At 43.8% G+C, this 17,605-nt stretch overlaps 1 pseudogene across 1 annotated transcript; it reads right to left on the minus strand.

The window, feature by feature from the left end:
• Positions 1-2,366: 2,366 nt before the first annotated feature.
• LOC143435948 (uncharacterized) lies at positions 2,367-17,599 on the minus strand (annotated as a pseudogene). The gene is made up of 4 exons (XR_013106239.1): positions 13,457-17,599; positions 7,759-7,870; positions 6,288-6,348; positions 2,367-4,767 (listed from the first exon to the last, which is right to left on the minus strand). The product of XR_013106239.1 is annotated as an uncharacterized LOC143435948 (transcript).
• Between the last annotated feature and the right edge of the window lie 6 nt (positions 17,600-17,605).

Consider the following 17,605-nt stretch of genomic DNA (forward strand, 5'->3'; position numbering starts at 1 on the left):
GCCCACACACAACTGGGCCTGTATCAATTCAGCATGGATTAGGGTGGGACACATTGGACCACGCCCCACTATGCTGAAATTATTGGCTACTGGTGAGTCTTTAGAGGAGTTGCAGGCATTGCTTTCATTTGTGGATCACAGGCTCTAATGAATAAAATCCTAAACGCAGTGGGTCACAAGAAAAACACACAAACATGAATGAGAAGAACTTGTAAAGAGGCAGAGGGATTGGAAATGATGGTGAGAGAGAGGGTGGGTGTGAGAGGAACCAGAAAGCATCACATACATGTACTATGGTTAGCTTGCATGTTGGCTTGGCACAAAATGGGTGGGCCTGAAGTACCCACCTTTAATCCCAGCCTTTGGAAGAGACCAGTGAATGTATGTGAGTCGAGTCCAGCCTAGTCTACATAGCAAGTTCCAGGATAGCCACAGCTACATTAAAGAAAGACCCTGCTGAAAATTTTAAGAAGACCCCCCCCCCCCAATGTATATGTGAACACATTTAAACCTATCATCTGATTAGAGGGAAAGGTTAACATTTGTTATTCTAACGGTAAATGAAAAATTCATAATTGAAGACATGTTGGCAAGTAGAAGAAAATACCAAAGCCATCAAAGAGAAAAATAAATTATACACACAAAAACATAAGTATAAGTCAATACAGAAACAAAAGTAGTTTTGGGGCTGGGGCAATGACTCTGTGGGTTAAGAGAATTTTTGTTTGCAAGCATGAGCCTCAATCCCTAGAACCCGCACAAAAGATGAGGTTTCATCTAAAGCTTGCCTTCATCCTCAGAGCTATAGTAGGCATAGATAGGTAGGTAGTAGATCTCAGTAGGCATAGATAGGTAGTAGATCTCAGCATCTTCCTGACCACCAGCCTGACTCCAGGCTAAGACCTGACTCAAGGGAGAACATTAGTGTGCTAGAGCAAGAAAACACGATCACAAGTCAGTAACACACACCCCACACAATGTTTAGTGGTTTTTATTCATGAAAAACAATGAGTTGGCCATTTATAGGGCATAGGAAGATAGATCTTTGGGCGGTCAAGGCCAGCCTTGTCTACACAATACATTGTAGGATATCTATCCAGTGCTACCCAAGGAGACCCTATCTCAAAAACAAAACAAAACAAAGCCCAACATCAACAAAAGCAAAAAGAATGAGATTACACACAAGAATATCAGACCCTGCACTATTAAACCAGCAGAATAATCTCAATATTCATAAATAATTCAATAGACCATTAATTACAATGATGGAACAACTATTATTAATGAATATTTGCATATTTAAGTATAAATGGGCTGTTAAATAAAACACAAAAGATAAAACTCATATATAAAAACATATCATTCATTAAACTTATATAGTAGTTCTTCAGCAAACTTTACAAAATTATTTCATGATATTTTCCTTTTTTCTTGTGATTTTCTTTTAAGCTGAAGCTTTCACTTCCTGGGTGTAAGTAGTATTTCCATATCCCCCTACTTGGATCAGTGCTGACTTTCTACAGTAAAAATCAGACACCAGAGATGGACCTTAAAAAGTAATTGACTGATACTGCAAGTGGAGGCAGATTCATTACATGGATACACCTAGAAAGCCAAAGTTACTGATTACAGGTCAATTTGTAATAACAAATATGACCTTTCACTTACACTATGTATTTTCTGGATAATGCAAAACAAACAAACACCAGCAAAACAGTGTCCAGTCCTTCATATTGCTGGCATTTATCAGAATGAACCTGAGGAATTTATACCCCTCATTCATTCGTTCATTCATTCATTCACATTACATCCCTATCACTGCTTGATTCCTTCAGGCCCCCGCTGTGAAGGTTTGTATACGCTTGGCCCAGGGAGTAGCACTATTAGGAGGTGTGGCCTTATTGGAGTAGGTGTGTCATGGGCTTAAGACCCTCACGATAGCTGCCTGGAAGTCAGTCTTCCACTAGCAGCCTTCAGATGAAGATGTAGAACTCTCAGCTCCTCCCGCACCATGCCTGCCTGAACGGTGCCCTGCTCCCACCTTGATGATAACGGACTGAACCTCTGAACCTGTAAGCCAGCCCCAAATATATGTTGTCCTTTATAAGACTTGCCTTGGTCATAGTGTCTGTTCACAGCTTTAAAACCCAAAGACACCCTCACAGTTCCTCCTCCTCCCCCTTTCCTCTGAGATGGTGGGGTATCCCGCTGCATGACACATCAAGCCTCTGCAAAGCTAGCACATCCTCTCTCAATGAGGCCAAATAAGACAGCTCAGTTGGGAGAACAGGGTCACAGAAAGACAACAAACAGCCTTAGGGACAGACTCCACTCTAGTTGTTGGTGAGCCCAATGGAGACCATCTGCTACATCTGTGTGGGGAGCTTTAGGTCTAGCCCGTGTATGCTCTTTGGTTGGTGGTTCAGTCTCTGGGAGCCCCCAAAGGTCTTGGTAATCTGTTGGTGTTCCTGTGGGGTCTGTGACCCCTCCAGCTCACTCAACTCTTCCAAAAGCCTCCTTGAGCTCTGTCTAAGGTTTAGCAGTGGATCTCGGCATCTCTTTCAGTCAGCTGCTGGGTGGAGGACAGCTATGCTAGGCTCCTGTCTGCAAGCGTAACAGTATTATTAGTAGTGTGAGGGACTGGTGCTTGCCCATGAGATGGGTCTCAAGTTTGGCCAGTTTTCCGTTTGCTATTCCATCTGTCTCTACTCCCTGAATTTCTTGTAGGTAGGACAAATTTTGGGTTGAAAGGTTTGTGGGTATGTTGGTGTCCTTTTTGCTCCACTGGGGGTCCTGCCTGGCTCTAGGAGGTGGCCACTTCAGGACCTGAGGAATTTTAAAGGAACTTCTCCAGTATTTGGAGTCTCCCACACTTGATAAAATCCTGTTTTTTGTTATTTTTGTATCAGAAAATTCTTCAATCTGGACCGTTTGTACATGTGTGCAATTGAACCCAACTTTTAATCAAAGTTGTTTCCCAAACTTTATTTCTTAATTTTTGAGTTGAACCAAGAAATGTTTACATGTTTTCCAAGGACAAGTCCTCACCATTCATTCTTTTAAGTACTAAGAAAGTGATGATGGAGACCTCACAAACTCTATATTTTAGAATTACCCTACAATGAGTACATTCATGTGTGTAAAAAAAACAACCTGGGATAATTGAAAATTTGGAAGATTTTCTGAATATGAATGATTGCTCTCTGGAATATTAACCTCAATGTCTTTTGAGGGCCCTGAGAGAATTAAAAGCTTTCCCACAGTGTGTGCATAAGGTTTCTCTCCAGTGTGAGCTATTTCACATCTTCTCCACAATAAGAAGAACTCAGAAGACTTTCTCACGTTGCTTACAGCTTTTCTCCAGTGTGTCTGCTTCCATGTGTTAGAAGGGAATTTCTATTACTAGGAGCTACATGGATTCAAAAGAATAGCTTCTTTTTAATATGTTATTTTCTCACATTTTAAGCATAAAATGTCACTCTCATGTTGTTTGATTTCTGAGAGCTAACCAAGAGAAGACTGTCTCAAGTTACTTACAAACATTATTATTTGCTCTCCTATGAATTAGTGCATGTCTTTGCAAATGGTATGATGTCAAAAAGCCACTCCCACATGGCTTACATCGTAAGATCTCTTGCTGCTGTGGATTCCTTCATGTATTTCAACATGAAAAGCATAACAAAAGGCTTTCACATATTGTTTACATTCTTAGGGTTTCTCTCTTCTGTGGGTTTGGTCATGTCTTTGAAAATATAAAGAACAACGAAAGGCTTCCCCACATTGCTTGCAAACATAGGGTCTCTCTCCAGTGTGGATTCTTTTATGTTTTTTAAGGGTACTGGAATATTCAAAGGTTTTCCCACAGTATTCACACATATAGGGCTTCTCACCAGTGTGAATTCTTTCGTGTGTTTTTAGGGAACTTGAGGAAGTAAAGCTTTTCCCACATTGCTTACAAACATAGGGACTCGCACCACTGTGAATTAACTTCGTGCTTTTGCAGCTGAATCAAAAGCCTGAAGGCGTTCCCACACTCTTTACATACATACGTTTTTTTTCCAGTGTGAGTTCATTCATGTATTTGAGGGTTACTAGAAGTAATGAAGGCTTTCCCACATTGCTTGCATACATAGGGTTTCTCTCCAGTGGGAACTCTTGCGTGTCTTCGAAGGCAAGAGGAATCAGAGAAAACTTTCCCACAATGATTACAGAGAAAAGTCTTCTCACAAGTTGGAGTCATCTTATGTTTTAAAAGGTTACCAAACCAAGCAAAGCCTTTCCCACACAGTTCACACACGTAGGGCTTCTTAATACTGTGAATCTTCTCATGCCTTTGTAAAGGACTGGGATGCTTGAAGCCTTTGCCACATGGCTTGTGCACATAAGACTTCTTTGAACAGTCATTTTGTTCATACATTTGGCCAGATATGACACAAGGAAGGTCTTCTTTATAGTCCTTATTTTTAGAAGGTGTCTCTCCAGTGTGAGTGCTTTTATGCATCTGAAGGGATGAAGGAGAACTGGAGCTTCTCCCAATCTCTTTATGTTTATGCAACGTCCATGTTCCTGGTCTTCAGAAGGTCCTACCTGATGGTTCAGGATCACACCCAGAGATGGCCAATTCTACCTTCTTCACAGACATTCTTTTTAAATGTAGCAAGTCCTGAACAAGATTTCAGGCTCACAGACTGCCCTGGATGGCAGCTGAAGATTTCTGCACATGGATGACCTTCATTATAGTCACAGAATTTCTCCACCAGTTGGCTGCTGCAAAAGAAATGAAGAGTAACAACTGAGACTGTGTTTACTAATGATAGAACCCAGAAATGCTGGTTTCAGGCTGGGAAACAGTTTGTAACATGTTCAGACTGCATGCTTTTCAAGTCCACTTGAGGACAGTCACAATAGAGACAGTGGGATTTATATACAGTTGGGTATGATCATTAAGAACATTAATTATCCACATAGCATTTCAACACAAATATTACATTCTGTACATTCTGTGCTTCAAACACAGTGGACCCACCAGCAGATGGGAGACACCTTTAGGGTGGAATAGTCACTGGGAACAGCAGCACGTGTGTGGTGCTGGCCTGAGCTTAAGATACAATCTGTGTCGCTGCCAGTGGCAGAACTGGGGGATGGAGCAGACTAAGACATTGGGAGCCCAGAAACAGGGATTCTAACCCTGACATGGGGCACTGAATTATTTACACTGTTAGAGACTGATTTTTGCCTTGATTTGATTATTAGTTCTTTCCCCTTTGGAGGAAGGAATTATGTAACTGATTTTTTGTATGTTGAAGGAGGAAACAGTTCAAATACTCTGACTTTTTAAAATGATACTGGGTTTTGACATTTAGAGTGTTGAAATTTCTTAATACCGTTTCCTTGTTTTAAATTGTGGTATTAATATTAGCGTGACACCATGGAGGCAAACAAAATGAGGACAGCTATGGTTTAATACTGGGGTGTTTGTGTCATGACTCACGTGGACAGGAGGTCAACTGTGTTGGTATTTTGTCAACTTGATAAAACCTAGAGTCATCAAAGGAAACACCAATTGAGAAAATACCCCTAATCACACTGGCCTGTAAGCAAGCAAAAAGTCAAAGTCTTGAACTGTATGCTCTTGCAAGGTACAAAAAAAAAAAAAAAAAAAAAAAAAAAAAAAAATCAGTTACAGTTTCTTCCTCTAAGAGGGAAGAAACAAGGCATAGAAATAATCAAATCAAGGCAAAAATTTCTTGATTGAAGAACAATGAGGAAGTGTCTAGTCTACTGTGAGCAGGGCCATTCCCAAGCAGGCTGTCATGAGGTGTGTAAGAAAAGAAACTGAGCAAGCCAGAGGGAGCAAGAGAGTAAGAAGCATTGCTCCTCGGCCTCTGCCTTCAGTTCATGCCTATGCTTGAGTCAACACCCTGACTTCCCTTGATTATTTACTGCAAACTTCAAGGTGAAGTTAATGTTATCTACCTCACGTTGCTTGGGCTTCTGGTCTTCACCACAGTAATACAAAACCAAACAGAGACATACAGTATGGGTCAAAGTTTGTATATGTGAACTATGTATGATAACACATCACATATACTATCTTCATATCCTAGTTGTTCTCAAGATTGAAATGTTTGGAATGTATTATTGTTCATGCTTAACACATAAATTTTAGAAGAAACTTTCCTAAGATGAAATTAGTTTGAGGTTCGATATCAAATGCAATTTTTATTTTCTTGTAAAAATGTCCTAGAACAACAGCATTCTACAATGTGGATTGAAGGATGAATTACCTTAGTTTTCTCAAGAGATTTTCATACTCATTTTTAACCTTCTGGTTACCCAACTTGTTTCCTAAAATGTAGAACCAGAGAAGTAGTTAGGAATTATTTATTACTAGAAACATATTAAATAACAGCTATCTTCATGATGTAAGAGATCCCACCTGACATAGTCACCCCAATTCCCTTCTCCCTATTCCAACTCATATATCAACACTGATTACCTAGAAACACTTGTCCCTGATGGACTAGAAAAGCCAATCGCCAGTCAGAGGGGGTTCTGGGTGGCCCCTCTCTGTTTGGTCTAGGGGCAGAAGTCCCCTCTTTTAGGATGAGTGGAGATGGGTTTTGGGAACACCCTGGATAGAGTAAAAACCTCGACTTGAGTCTTGTGGTCTTCCATAGCTAACTTATGATAATGTATCTGAATAGGTTTTGCTGTCAAAATTATCTATCTGTTGTTTTACAAAGTTAGTCAGCCTACTTAAGGCCCAAGAACCAAAAGAAATAAGCAAAAGTAACCCAATTATCAGTCCCAAAATGGAAGGAAGTAGGGTTGACAATCATGAAGGGGTTGAAAACCAATTCTTGTACCAGCTCTCTCTCTCTCTCTCTCTCTCTCTCTCTCTCTCTCTCTCTCTCTCTCTTTCTCTCCTCTCAAGACTTTCTCTGACCTTTTTCATGCTCTCTTTAACCATCCCTGTCTTGTCTACGTAAGAGCAACATTCTTCTTTAAGGGCTGTACACAGTCTAGAGCTGTACACAGTCTTTTCTATTGTAAAAGAGTAAATCAAGTCCAATAAAGTCCTTTGTAATTTTTGGAGATCACTTCAGACAGCGAAATGAGGGATTTCTTCAGATTAGTGATGTCAATCTCTAGCTGTTGATGTCCTTGTCAATGGCCCATCGAAGATCTGAGTAGTGTAAATCCAGAGGCCAGCATCAGGATTAGAACCTCCAACAGCAAACACCACAGGTGATTCATTTTTACCTAAGATACTGCCCGGGTTAGAGCTCCTGGGAGCCCCCACTTCCTCTGGGTTCTGTGAGATTGGGTGCAGAGCTGCCTCCTGGGATCTGCTGAGTGCCCATGCTAGACTTCTACAGAATAAAACATTCTTTACATTTACATACTATTTAAATCCAGGATATCATTCTTCAGTAACTCATAGACCCTTAAACGCCCTGAAATACGCCCTGCCATACCTGAATCTCCTCCCCCTCCTAGCCCTTGACCAGAATTTCAGACTTCCTGGGCTCCTAACTTCTGCTGAGAAGCATTTCACTGCTTCCTCTTGTTATCAACAAAAGGCTGGGGTGTCAGAATCAGAAGATACACCAACTCCCAAACTCCAAAAGGCAACCCAGTGAGTCAACCTGGAGGATAAGAGCATTTCTGGTGGAGCGGTTACTTCTGGAAAATGGGATGAGGGCTGGCTGCTGCACCTGTTGGCATGGCAAAAGTGTGCGGTACCATACCTACCTGTTATGCATCTGTTACACATCTGCTATGATGGATTCTCTATTCTGTAACCCCTGCTGCTCTCCTCTGGCTCTGGCCATGCAGATGGCTCAGGCAGGTCTCTCTCTCATCTCTGCAATAAAAACCTTCCCTTCATCAAAGATGAAACTGGTCATGTGTAGCCGCCTGCAGCTATGGGTAACTGGGTTCACCTGAAAAGAAGGCTGGGAATGAAAGGGGAATGGAGGGCAAGAGAAGCATGGGGCCAAGACAACGTATTCTTTTTTTTTTTTTTTTTTTTTTTTTTTGGTTTTTCGAGACAGGGTTTCTCTGTGTAGTCCTGGCTGTCCTGGAACTCACTCTGTAGACCAGGCTGGCCTCGAACTCAGAAATCCACCTGCCTCTGCCTCCCAAGTGCTGGGATTAAAGGCGTGTGCCACCACCGCCCGGCAAAACAACGTATTCTGATCAGGCCCGAAGTTTAGTATTTTGCTTTCACATATAAAGGGGAAGCCCCACCCCCCAGAATCTCCTGTTGTTTCAGCCCAGTGGCTGGGTGAGGGGATAGCAGCCTGAAGGTGTCAAGGCAAGCTCAGCAGGTGGTACATTCTTAGCTCCGGTAGGTAGCAGACTGCAGGGCACCAAGGCCGGCAATGCAGTGCCTCTTAGGTCCTATTGTTTTGGTCTACTGTGGTAAATGACAATTTACTGTGGTAAATGGCCTGCTCAAGGCTATGGGGGAGGGCACAGTCATGTGTCAGTTTACACAGGAACTCCTGAAGCCACACCGCTAAACCTTATGTGGTCCCCTATAGACTCTGCCTCACTTACTTCAGCTCTCTGTCTATGATGTCAAGAGGGATCTCTGCAACCTGTTTAACCATTTCCTAGCCATTCTGTGACTTGCACTATCTTTCATGTGAAATGTCATTGTGAGGGGTGTCAGTTGATGTTTAGTTTTGGATCCGGACAAGGGCCTGAGGTGTATACTTTACACACCAAAGCAGACTTGACCTCCAGGTTCTCCCAGCATCCCTCAGTCCCCACCTGGCATACCCTTCACCCAGAGGCTCCTTCCTATATAATCCAGACATGTTGGTCTCTCCTTCTCTTCTCTCTCTTTGCCCTCTTCTCTATTTCTCCTCCCACCACCCCCATGCTGGCTCCCCTGGCCTCAGTCCTTGGGTCCAGTGAACTAGCCCAAGAGCAGCTTTTAAACTTGCCTTTAATATAATCTAATCTGACTTGGATTGGAGGAAAATAACCTATCAGTTGATGTTAGTGATTCAAACTGGAATAAAAGGGCTATGTGCAGTAGTGCACATCTTTCTTGCCAGCACTCGGGGGGCAGAGCCAGGCAGATCTGTGAGTCCAGTGCCAGCCTGCTCTGCCTACAGGGAGTAGCATGTCAGCTACTGCAAAATGGTTAAATGATGTCTCAAAAAAAACAAACAAACAAATTCAACAACAAAATTGGGATTACAGGGCAAACATGGTGGCACATACTTTTACTGACAGCACCCTGGAAGCAAGGCAGGCCGATCTCTGTGAATTCTACCACAGTGAGGTCTGTAGAAGCAGTTTTAGCCCAAGCAGAGTAAGGATTAGTCTCAAAAAACCAAACAGGATAAAAGACGGGAATAAAAGAGCTCAAACTGCCAAGGAAACAAAGTCAGGCTTACTTGGCAAAATTACCATCAATTGAGACAGGCTGACTCCATGACAGGCTTCAAATTGGCAGTTTAGGAGACTAGGCCTAAATCTCTGTTCCCAAGAACTGGCAAGTCCAGGAAAGTACAGGCAACTCAGTGACTGAAGAAAAAACAAACAAACAAACAAACAAAAAAACAAAAAAAACAACAAACAAACAAACAAAAAAAAAACAAAAAACAAAAAACCCAGGCCTCAGGTAACCAGTCATAAACTACCCTGTTGTCAGAAGCTGTCTGGCCACCTGGCCAGAGGCAAGGACAATGAATCAGCAACAGTTTCCAGACTTCTCCAGCAACAGTTTCTAGTCCCCCCACCCCATGTCCCAGCAATGGTTCTGGAATATCCCTAGAGATAGAGCTAGTTGAGTTTAAGGTATCATTCTTTGGTGAACCACAGACCCTAACACAAGTTAACACAAGTTTTGGTTAACACACATTTAACCAAAAATGCTGTTGAATTTGAGTATTCAATAAATGTTGCCATTGTAGCCAGCCTGCCAGAATTGAGGATATTCCAAAGAGACTCTGAAACAATGGACCCCCAAAAAATGGGAATCTCCTTAGGAATCTTAGGCTGAAAGAAGGAGGAGTGGGGCTGTCGAGATGGCTTAGCGATTAAGAGCACTGACTGCTCTTCCAGAGGTCCTGAGTTGAAATCCCAGCAACCATATGGTGGCTCACAACCTGTAATGGGATCCGATGCCCTCTTATGGGTGTCTGAAGACAGCTACAGTATACTTACATATAATTAATAAATAAAAACCTTTGGGCCAGAGCGTGCGAGCGAGCAAGCAAGCAGGGCAGGAGCAAGAGGGAGAAGGGAAGGGGGAAAAAAAAAGAAGGGACACAGTCAGAGTAAGCACTTGCCTCTCAGAAAGGGACTTAACATCCTTCTAACAATTTGTCAGATCACCTGACAGGATGAGCCTGAAGCCTACCAGTGGTGTGGGTCAGTGCAGGGCAGAGCCACGCCTTGACCTGGACTGCTTTCATATGCACATCCCTGACCTCTACTTCACTTTGATCTCACTTCAGGGCTCTGAAGGCAGACTTAGGGGCCTTCCTAGATCTCTTTCTTCCATTGTTGGGGTTCAGAGGTCTCCTCACAAATCAGGAACACAAACCTTAGTCAGACAGGAATAGTTTATTGAACATTTGCCCCAGGACTGATGGAGCTGATTACAACCTGCCCCCCCCCCCCCAGCCAGAATCCTACAGAGCTTTTAAGCTTGAAATCCACAAACATCTGTGCCAAGTTATTCCACCAATCAGGATTTAGGGGTAGGGGATTTCCTTAGGAACATGTCTTTATTGTACATTTATGTTGAGAACCGAGCTGACCCACATTAGGCGCCAAAAATGTTGAGAACCGCTCTGCCCCATGTTTGGGGGACAAAAATGTTGCAGACCGCTCTATCAATATTGGAACCTGCACTGCCCCAAGCTGCTGCTGTCTGCCGGTTGAGGTTCAGCAAGAGAGAGACTGAGGACGGACTCGAAGAATGGAGACCAGACAAAGTTCGATTCAATCCCATTTATTCTTCAGTCTCTCTTCCTAGTCCAAGTTCCTAGTCCCTAGTTCCTAGTACCAAGTCTCAAGTCCTAATCCCAGTCCTAAATTGCTAGTCTCTTTCCCAGTTCCAAGTTACTTCTTCCAAGTGCTAAGTGCCTAATCCAAGTGTCTAATTCTCCTTCCGAGTTCTCTAGTCCAGGTGCCTAGTTCCTAGTTCCAAGTTCTTGCAGCTCCAAGTCTCAAGTACCAGTGTCTACTGTCTAATTCCAAGTTCTTCCTTCAAGTACCTAATACTTAGTAATAATTTCTTCTGTCTGCCTCTCACCTTTTATATGTCTCACTTCTAAGCCACACCTTTAAGTCATGCCTTTAAGTCATGCCCTTAGGTCTTGTCTCTAAATCTGATCTCTAAGTCACACACCTTTAAGTCTCACACACCCAAGGGAAAATCCTGGGTATCTAAAACAAGATGTTATCAGAGTGTGCTCAGCTGTTGTAGGTTATTGTAATCAAGTCTCTTGTCAGGGAATATGGCTCAAGATGGCTGCAAGGATGATAGCTGCCTTCTGTCGGCTCCCCACACATTTAGCCTGTCCTCATTGGTTGGGTTATTTAACTGTGGCAGGGTGACACAGGTGTTGCTTGCCTAACATTCATGAGTTAACTTGCCAACCAGGATGTCAGAATGTCAATTCCCATGGCAGTTTGGGAACTTAAAACGTCATTCGACCCCTACTCAAAATAGAAGTCTTATTTCAAATGGCTTCTTATATTGGTGTAGGTGTCTCTCTTATTTATTGAATACTCAAGGCCATCCCAGGGGCATCTTATAAAAGCAAAAACTGCTCTCTGCCCCTTCTCTCTCTCCCTGACACCTTTCTCCCTCTCTTTCTATGTGTTCCTGGCCAGCCTCTCCTCCCCCTCCCCCCATCCCCACCTTCTGTCTTTCTCTGTCTCTACTCCCTTCTCAACTCTTCATCTCATGCCCTAAATAAACTCTATTCTACAATATACCTGTCATATGGTTGGTCCCTCAGGGGGAAGGGATGCCTCATTATGGGCTGGCAGGTATATCCCTCCCACCTCACTATACTGAGCTCTACCAAACATATCCTGGTCTTTTTATAAAACACAACAATAAGTGCAATAAGAGACCATTAAAAATGGTTTTCGAGGGGTTGGAGAGATGGCTTAGGGGTTAAGGGCATTGGCTGTTCCAAGTTCCGTTCCCAACAACCACATGGTGGTTCACAAACATCTGGAATGGGATCTGGCACACGGGTGTATATGCAGATAGAGCACTTACATACATAAAGTAAATAATAATTAAAAAACGGTTATCAAGAGGTGGAAGAGAGGACTCAGAGGTTTGGACCCTGGTTCAGTCTTCAGCACCCATACAGCAGTTCACATCTGCTTGTAACTCCAGTTCCAGGAAAGCTGACACCCTCACATAAGCATAAAACACCTGACTAGAGCCCTGAAAAGGGGTGTGGTGGTGCAGGCCTTTAGTACCAGCTCTTGAGGGGGAGGGGGAAGGGGACAGGGACGGGGACAGGGACGGGGCCTGGGATGGAGAGGGAGACAGAATTCTGAGTCCGAGATCAGCCTGGTCTACAAGTGGGTTCCAGGACAGCCAGAGGCTACACAGAGAAACCCTGACTGGAAAAATGCATCCCCCTCCCTCTACAAAAGACTAGAGAGCCATGACTCTAAGCTATCTTGCATTCAGACATTTTTCCCACCTTAACTGCAGCTGCTTTTTGGGTGGATAAAAACCTCGGGTCATGAGAAATTGAGTCAGGCTGTGCAGGGCAGTAGCCCCTAGTCATAAAAAATTCTCAATCCCAGCCTGACTATTAATTTTGCTCTAAATGCAGAAGCAAGATGCCAGGGGATGGAGTTCCCCTAACCCTCTGTTCCTAACCGAACCAAACCGAACCAAACCAACAAAAAGCATGAACTTCCTGGTGGCTATCTGTGTAAATCCACAAGCCCTGTTAGATGCACTCAACGCATCCAGGGAATAAAGCGGTCTTTCACTATTCTAATAAAGTGGTCTCCACTGGCTGTCATTGTGTCCGGATGCTTCTTTGCCCCATTTTGTTAGCTGGTAACATTGAGAGTCACAAATACTCTTAGTAGCTGTGCCCTGAGACATTACCTGAGGTGTGGCGAGATTTTAGAGAGTGAGCGGGGCAGTGATTTAACACCTATCACCCACGCAGATTCCACTCCATCATCTCTGCAAAAGAGCCCCAGTTCGACTCCTAAGGCGGCCCACGCACGAGCCTCTGCCGACACGACCCACACTGTAGGGACCCGGGCTAAGTTGAGATAAGTTGCATCCCCGAGGACCCAGGCTCTGCCTGCTGGCCCAGCTTCACCCAGCATGATCCCAGAAGCAGAAGGGGCCAGTGGGTCAGAGCAGACCAGACTCAGCGTCATGCAGGAGGTGGGGTATCCCTTACCGCCTCCAGATTGCAGCACTCACCATTTCCAGACTCTGGGTGCCCTGGTGTCCTCCTGCCGCTCATGCAGTCAGTGAAGGCGACCTGGATACCAAGGACTGTACTCTAGGATCTACTTCCAAAAAGCACATGAGTTCCTAATGTACAGGAAAAGAAATAGACGTGATAATGGCAGATCGCTTCACGTATGGAGCAAACTCCATACAATACAAGCCAATTTTGGCCAATACAAGCACTCAAGACGACAATAGGGCTGCGAGCCCTAGGCCCGCCTCTCCAAGCCAGAGGAACAGAAGAAACAGTTGAGATCAAATTACATACTCTTCTTCACTTCTGTTCCCAGAATCCTGCTGTCAGCCATGGAGGAGCACCATTGAGCACCAGCAGGGGGTGATGAAGAAAGCACAGGGGCGTGAAGGCAATTACAGACCTGGGGTGGGGGTTGGGTGGGAAACTCCTTTCAGAACTATAATCAGCGGCTGTATCTGACTTCCTACTCTTTGGCTGTTTTGGTCTACCTCAAAGCCAATTCCGAAGGCCAAGTATTTGCCAGGATGACTGCAGGGCTGGATAGGCATCTTAATGGTGTAAGAGTCCATGATTCTCGGAAGAATGATACCCCAGACTCAAGTAGTATGTAAACACAAAGAGTGTTTTATTCTGCAGAAGCCAGCATGCTGGGGTCTCCCATTACCAAGATAGAGAGATCCCAGAAGTGAGCCCGCAGGCCTGATTTAAAGCACATTAGGGTAATTCCGAGGTAGGTGACCTCTATCTTAATCTGTTGAGTTCATATCTAGGGACATTCCAGAGCGATTATGGGGCGTGGTGGCTGGAAACTGCTGCTGACCCATTATCCTTCCTTCAGGTCAGGTGGCCAGGCAGCTTCTGACTAGCTGCCTGAAGCCTGGGATTTTTTTTTTTCCCCTAGTAACTGACTTGCCTGGGCTTGGCTGGACTTGTCCAGTTCTTGGAAACAGAGATTTAGGCCTGTCTCCTGAACTGCCAGTTTGAAGCTTGTCTACAGTCAGCCTAGCCTTCTCAGTGATAGAACCTTTGTAGGGTTTATGTGAAGTCTTGGGCCCAGCCCTCATCACCCCCACATCTGCATCAGAAACAAAACAATAACAAAACTGGAAACAAAATGCTGTCGTGAAATATTTCTTTTTAATTTTGTTTACACCTGCATGACTGTGTGTGGGTCTGAGAATGTGAGAGCAAACCCCCAGCGGCTTTCAGATGGAACCCCATTTGACATCCATGCTGGTGTACCAGACATTTCTCTTTGTTGTGGTGAAAACAAATGCTATGTTTAGGATATGGGAATAGCGCTCCGTGACTAAGAGCATTGTGCTCTGGAGCAGGACCACACCAGTTCCTAGCACCCACCGTCAGCTCCCAACTAACTTCAACTAAGGTAGTGAGTGGTTCTCAACCTTCCCAATCCTGAGACCCTGTAATACAGTTCCTCATTTGGTGACTGAAACCACTAAATTACTTTTATTGCTACTTCATAACTGTGATGTTGCTATTAAGAACAATAATGTAAACATTTTTTGGAGAGGGTTGCTAAAAGGTCCCCAACCCACAGGTTGAGAACCAATACTCTGAAGGCATCTATTGACCTTTTGACCTCTGGGGTCACCAGCACACATGTCCATACTCACACATATACATAAATATAAAAAAAAGTTAATGTGTCATACTTACACATAAATATATAAAAATAAAAGTTTTAAATGTTAGGTTGACTATGATAAGGTGAGAGACACTGGAAAAAAAAAAAAAGGAAGGCTTGATTCTGGGTATGAGACTGCCAAACTGAGCACCTTAGGAAAACAAAGCTGGTCTTGACAGGTTGGCAGCATGAGTGAAGACCATCAGCTGAATGGGAATATCAGCAAGTAACACATAGGCACCGCCGTCCTTCCCCTCACCTGTTCTTGCACTGTGCTGGTTAGTTATGCCAACTTGACACAGGCTAGAATCATTTGAGACGAGGGAACCAATATTAGGAAAATGCTTCAAGACTGGGCTGTAGAGCATTTTCTCCCTTCGAGATTGATGGGGAGGGCCCAGCCCATCATGGATGGTGCCATCCCTGGGCTGGTGGTCTTGGGTTCTATAAGAAAACAGGCTGACAAGCCACTGTGAGTAAGCCAGTTACCAGCACTCCACCATGGCCTCTGCATCAGCCTCCAGGTTCCTGCCCTGTCTGAGTTCCTGTCCTGATTTCCTTTGATGATGAACTGTGATTTGGAAGTGTAAGCCAGATAAACCCTTTCTCCCCAAGTTGTTTGACTTGTGGTGTTTATCACGCCCATATTCACCCGTTAAGGCATGCACCAAAATAACTGCAACCAACTAAATTGTAGGTATGGATGGCTTCCACCTTTCCAGGAAGATCACCCCAGACCACCCAATAGGCCAGGAGGTCACCAAGTCAAACCGCAACATCTTGCTCTCTGTGTCTCTTCATGGTTAGAATGCCTATTTGTGGTTAAGTATACTTGATGCTCTTAGGCATGAAACACTTCAGAAACTAATAATATGTAATAAGATGGCGCAGATGGTGTCTTTACTCACCTATCTGCCAAAGACTACACTGGTATAGAAAGGAAAGCGCTTGCTTAAAATGCAGGAAATGGGCAACTGAGTATTTCTTGCTGTGCATTTTCTGAAAATGAAAACAGATATACTTCTTGTCAAAATACTACTTCAAACTGTGATGACAGAATAAGGCAGGAGCATTGTAGTGAGTGTAAGGACATCCTGGGCTATATGGTACGAATCAAGTTATCTGGCAGTTATTACCTAGGCCAAGCCTGCTTCAAAGAAACAGGAGGGGATGGAGACACGGCTTAGTGGCTAGGTGCACTGACGCTCTTCAGAGGACCTGGTGTTAATTCCCAATATCCCAACATGGAGGTTCAAACCATCTGTAACTCCACTTCCTGGGGGTGCAATGCTGCCTCTGGCCTCACTGGGCATCAATCAGGTCCATACATGCAGCACAGACAGAGATGCAAGCAAGACACATTTGTGAAATAAAAAATTTTAAAGTTAAAAAGGGAGAGGGGGTTAGAGAGGGAGGGAAAGAGTGGGGGGAAGACATGAGCACACACTTCCTTCAAGACCTATAGTTTACTTATAGCTTGCCTGGTTTGTGGCTTTTCATTCAAACTTAATATTAAGTTGAGATTATTAAACTGAGATTTCTTCTGGGCTCACTTGTTAAATTCTACTATTATCAAGATATAATCCCTAAAAGGGGAACCCAGTTTCCCTGGGAATACCAGGAATTCAATACATAGGCCACACACTTCTGAAACTTGGGACTCCTTCTCAGGAGCTTGGATTCCATGCTCGGGCCACCAGACCTGGTGACAGTCATAGTCAGTCTCAGCCCTGGGAAGGACGATCACCAGAGGGAGCCGAGACGTGGGAGATGAGATTGTCTGACTAATCAAGTCTCTCTTTGAATCAGACTTGTTTCCCAAACCTTGCTATTTCTTAGTTTTTGAGTTGAACCCAGAAATCTCCCCACATGCTTTCTGATGCCAGGAGTGTTCTCACTGCAATCTTTTTAAGTGCTGCAAAGTAACTATGGAGACTTCACAAATCCTGTATGTTAGGCTACCCCACAGTGAGTTATTTCAGGTCTATAAAAAAAAAAACCAAAAAACAAAAAACAAACCTGGGATGGCTGAAAGTTTTGTAAGCTTCTCTATATGTCTTAAGACATTGTTCTACTGCTGTGAAGAGACACCATGACAAAGGAGCCCTTATAAGACAAACCATTTAATTGGGAGCTTGGTGACAGTTTCAGAGACAAAAACCATTAGCACCATGGCTCGGGGGTCTTAGCGGTGGCTGAGGGCTACATCCTGATCCCACACACACAGAGAGTGAGTGACTGCATCTGGCATGGGCTTTAGAAACCTCATGTCACACCTAAAAAAAGTTCACATCGACTCCAAAAAGGGCCACACCTTCTAATTCTTCTAAGCCTTTCACCACAGTTCCACTCCCTGGTAATTAAACATTCAAATATATAAGCATATTTGGAGCATTCATACTCAGATCACCACATTATATATGAAGGATTTCTCTCCAAATGACGACTACAATGTCTCTTGAGGGGCCCCCTAAGAACTAAAGCTTTCCACATG

This window comes from Arvicanthis niloticus, chromosome 22, assembly GCF_011762505.2.
Source record: "Arvicanthis niloticus isolate mArvNil1 chromosome 22, mArvNil1.pat.X, whole genome shotgun sequence".
Lineage (NCBI taxonomy): Eukaryota > Metazoa > Chordata > Mammalia > Rodentia > Muridae > Arvicanthis > Arvicanthis niloticus.